General features: G+C 42.1%; 1 pseudogene; it reads left to right on the top strand.

Annotated features, from left to right (window-relative positions):
* The first annotated feature begins 3,284 nt into the window (after positions 1–3,284).
* LOC128423694 (calcyclin-binding protein-like) lies at positions 3,285–4,195 on the top strand (annotated as a pseudogene).
* The last annotated feature ends 553 nt before the right edge of the window (positions 4,196–4,748 follow it).

Below are 4,748 nucleotides of genomic sequence, written 5' to 3' on the forward strand. Positions count from 1 at the left end.
TCGCTCAAATATGGTGCAGAACGTTTGCAAATGCTCTCCTGAAACATTTGGTAGTCGAAACAGAAGGCTTTTTATCACAGGACAAGAAATCAGCCCTCAGCAACTTAACGGGCGGAGAAAGATTTTTTTGAAGAAAACCCCAAGCCCCGGGGTCACAATTTCAGCAAAAATCTGACTTTTGGCTATTCACTCAAAAATGGTGCAAAACGCTTTAAAATGCTCCCTTGAAAGGCTTCGCAGTCGAAACAGAAGGCTTTTTATCACAGGAGAAGAAATCAGCGCTCAGCAACTTAACCGGTGGAAAAATTTTTTTTTGAAAAAATCCCTAAGCCCCGAGGTCACAATTTCAGCAAAATTCTGACTTTTGGCAATTCACTCAAAAATGGTGCCAAATGCTTGCAAATGCTCCCCTGAAAGGTTTTTCGGTCGAAACAGAAAGCTTTTTATCACAGGACAAGAAATCAGCCCTCAGCAACTTAGCCGGCAGAAAATATTTTTTTGAAAAAATCCCTAAGGCCCGGGGTCACAATTTCAGCAAAAATCTGACCTTTGGCAATTCACTCAAAAATGGTGCCAAATGCTTGCTAATGCTCTCCTGAAAGGTTAGGCAGTCGAAACAGAAGGCTTTTTATCACAGGACAAGAAATCAGCCCTCAACAACTTAACGGGCGGAGAAAGATTTTTTTGAAGAAAACCCCAAGCCCCGGGGTCACAATTTCAGCAAAAATCTGACTTTTGGCTATTCACTCAAAAATGGTGCAAAAGGTTTGCAAATGCTCTCCTGAAAGGTTTGGCAGTCGAAACATAAGGCTTTTTATCACAGGACAAGAAATCAGCCCTCAGCAACTTAACCGGCCGAAAATATTTTTTTGAAAAAATCCCTAAGCCCCGGGGTCACAATTTCAGCAAAATTCTTACTTTTGGCAATTCACTCAAAAATGGTGCCAAATGCTTGCAAATGCTCCCCTGAAAGGCTTCGCAGTCGAAACAGAAGGCTTTTTATCACAGGACAAGAAATCAGCCCTCAGCAACTTAACCGGCGGAAAAAGATTTTTTTGGGGTCACAATTTCAGCAAAATTCTGACTTTTGGCAATTCACTTAAAAATGGTGCCACATGGTTGCAAATGTTCCCCTGAGAGGCTTGGCGGTCGAAACAGAAGGTTTTTTATCACAGGAGAAAAAATCAGCCCTCAACAACTTAACCGGCGGAAAAAGATTTTTTTGAAAAAAAGCCTAAACCCCGGGTTCACGATTTCAGCAAAAATCGGACTTTTGGCTGTTCACTCAAAAATGGTGACAAACGCTTGCAAATGCCTCCGTGAAAGGTTTGGCAGTTCAAACAGAAGGCGTTTTATCACAGGACAAGAAATCAGCCCTCAACAACTTAACCGGCGGAGAAAGATTTTTTTGAAAAAATCCCTTAGCCCTCGGGTCACAATTTCAGCAAAAATCTGACGTTCGGTAATTCACTTAAAAATGGTGCCAAACGCTTCCAAATGCTCCCCTGAGAGGCTTGGCGGTCGAAACAGAAGGCTTTTTAATCACAGGACAAGAAATCAGTCCTCAACAACTTAACCGGCGGAATTTTTTTTTAAAAAAAAATATCTCTGAGCTCCACAGTCACAATTTCAGCAAAAATCTGACGTTCCCCAAATCATTCAAAAATGGTGCCAAACGCTTTCAAATGCTCCCCTGAAAGGTTTGGCAGTCGAAACAGAAGGCTTTTTATCACAGGACAAGAAATCAGCCCTCAACAACTTAACCGTCAGAAATTTTTTTTTTTGAAAAATATCTCTAAGCTCCGCGGTCACAATTTCAGCAAAAATCTGACGTTCTCCAAATCATTCAAAAATGGTGCCAAACGCTTGCAAATGCTCCCTGAAAGGTTTTTCAGTCGAAAGAGAAGGCTTTTTATCACAGGACAAGAAATCAGCCCTCAACAACTTAACCGGCGGAGAAAGATTTTTTTGAAAAAATCGCTTAGCCCCGGGGTCACAATTTCAGCAAAAATCTGACTTTTGGCAATTCACTCAAAAATGGTGCCAAACGCTTGCAAATGCCTCCCTGAAAGGTTTGGCAGTCCAAACAGAAGTCTTTTTATCACAGGACAAGAATTCAGCCCTGAAAAACTTAACCGGCGGAAATATTTTTTCGAAAAAATCCCGAAGCCCAGGGCTCACAATTTCAGCAAAAATCTGACTTTTGGCAATTCACTCAAAAATGGTGCCAAACACTTCCAAATGCTCCCCTGAGAGGTTTGGCGGTCGAAACAGAAGGCTTTTTATCACAGGACACGAAATCAGTCCTCAACAACTTAACCGGTGGAATTTTTTTTTAAAAAAAAATCTCTGAGCTCCACGGTCACAATTTCAGCAAAAATCGGACGTTCCCCAAATCATTCAAAAATGGTGTCAAACGCTTTCAAATGCTCCCCTGAAAGGTTTGGCAGTCGAAACAGAAGGCTTTTTATCACAGGACAAGAAATCAGCCCTCAACAACGTAACGGGCGGAAAAAGATTTTTTTGAAAAAAGCCTAAGCCTAAGTTCACAATTTCAGCAAAAATCTGACTTTTGGCTATTCACTCAAAAATGGTGACAAACGCTTGCAAATGCCTCCCTGAAAGGTTTGGCAGTCCAAACAGAAGTCTTTTTATCTCAGGACAAGAATTCAGCCCTGAAAAACTTAACCGGCGGAAAATATTTTTTCGAAAAAATCCCTAAGCCCCGGGGTCACATTTTACAGCAAAAATCTGACTTTTGGCAATTCACTCAAAAATGGTGCCAAACGCTTGCAAATGCTCCCCTGAAAGGCTTGGCAGTCAAAACAGAATGCTTTTTATCACAGGACAAGAAATCAGCCCTCAGCAACTTAACCGGCGGAGAAAGATTTTTTAAGCTCCGCGGTCACAATTTCAGCAGAAATCTGACGTTCTCCAAATCATTCAAAAATGGTGCCAAACGCTTGCAAATGCTCCCCTGAAAGGTTTGGCAGTCGAAACAGAAGGCTTTTTATCACAGGACAAGAAATCAGCCCTCAACAACTTAACCGGCGGAGAAAGATTTTTTTGAAAAAATCCCTAAGCGATCTGATCCGCCACTGCCAGAACAGGATGCTGGGCTGAATGCAATTACAGATTTCTCATCTGCAGCTACTGATCCAGCCTGGCTCTCCTTATATTCTTACGTTTCCTCAGCCACCACTGCTCCTCTCTGAAATATGGAGCAGGCAGCCTTCGCTTTCGCCCTCGCAGAAAAAACCACAGAACAGCTTCTCCGAGACTGAACCCGGAAACTGCGCATCCAGAAAAACGAGACGCGCCTCTTCCGTTTCCATCTCCCCCTCCCAGAGTTCTCCCTCTTCCGCTTCCTGTACGGGCGCGTTGCGACCATTGGCTGGGCTGGGTGCGGAGTAGTGACGATTAAGCTACATAAAGATTTAGATGAGGTGAAGGAGCTTTTGAAAAAAGCATCTAGGAAGAGAGTTCATGATGTGTTGCTGTCAGAAAAGAATAAGATAGAAAGAGAAATCAAGAACCAGTTACCAAGCAAAATAAAAGCAGAAACATCTGAAGAGGAAAGACCACCTCCAACACAGTGAAAATCAACAATTATGCTTGGGATCAGTCAGATAAATTTTTGAAAATCTACATCACTTTAAGTGGCGTTCAGCACCTGCCAGCTGAGAATGTGAAGGTGCATTTCACAGAAAGATCATTTGATCTGCTGGTGAAGAATCTGAATAACAAGAACTACACTATGACATTCAACAATCTTCTGTGGAAAGCAGCTCATGGAAGATCAAAACAGATATGATATTGATATTATGTAGGAAAAAGCAAGAGGAAAAATGGGAGTGCCTAACACAAGTTGAAAAAGAGACGAAGGAGAAGGAGAAAGCTGCTTATGACACCTCGGACCCGAGTGAAGGGTTGATGAATCTCCTGAAAAAGATGTATGCTGAAGGCGATGATGAAATGAAGAGGTCAATTAACAAAGCCTGGGTTGAGAGCCGAGAAAAGCAAGTCAAAGATGATTTACCAATAGATATTTGAACAAATACCCATCTTAAATGTACATCTTTTGTATGGGGCTTCTGCTGAGATCAGAGAAAGTGTGCTGTTTACATAATCTTCTGCGTAAAAACAAGTTTTACATTTCAGGTTGGAGATGGGAAATAAAGCATGCAGAAAAGCTTTTCCTTCAAAAGAAAAAAAATAGGAAAAAAATCGCTTAGCCCCGGGGTCACAATTTCACAAAAATCTGACTTTTGGCAATTGACTCAAAAATGGTGCCAAACGCTTGCAAATGCTCCCTTGAAAGGTTTGGCAGTCGAAACAGAAGGCTTGTATTCACAGGACAAGAAATCAGCCCTCAACAACTTAACCGGCAGAGAAAGATTTTTTTGAAAAAGTCCCTATTGCTACCGATTCTGACCACCTCTACAGTCGCCCCTTGAATCCCGAATGCCTTTCGAGTCAAATATTTTGGCTCCCGAATGCCGCAAACCCGGAAGTGAGTGTTCCGGTTTGTGAACGTTCTTTGGAACCCAAACGTCTGACGCAGCTTCTGATTGGCTGCAGGAGTTTCCTGCAGCCAATCGGAAGCCCGTCTTGGTTTCCAAACATTTTGGAAGTCGTATTCCATTCAACTTCCGAGGTACGACTGTAGTTGCAAATCTGCGGTTTGCGTTTTTAAAGAGGAGGAAAAAAAGAGTGGAAATCCTAAATAAATCACCTGCTATTTTGGA

This window comes from Podarcis raffonei, chromosome 11, assembly GCF_027172205.1.
Source record: "Podarcis raffonei isolate rPodRaf1 chromosome 11, rPodRaf1.pri, whole genome shotgun sequence".
Classification (NCBI taxonomy): domain Eukaryota; kingdom Metazoa; phylum Chordata; class Lepidosauria; order Squamata; family Lacertidae; genus Podarcis; species Podarcis raffonei.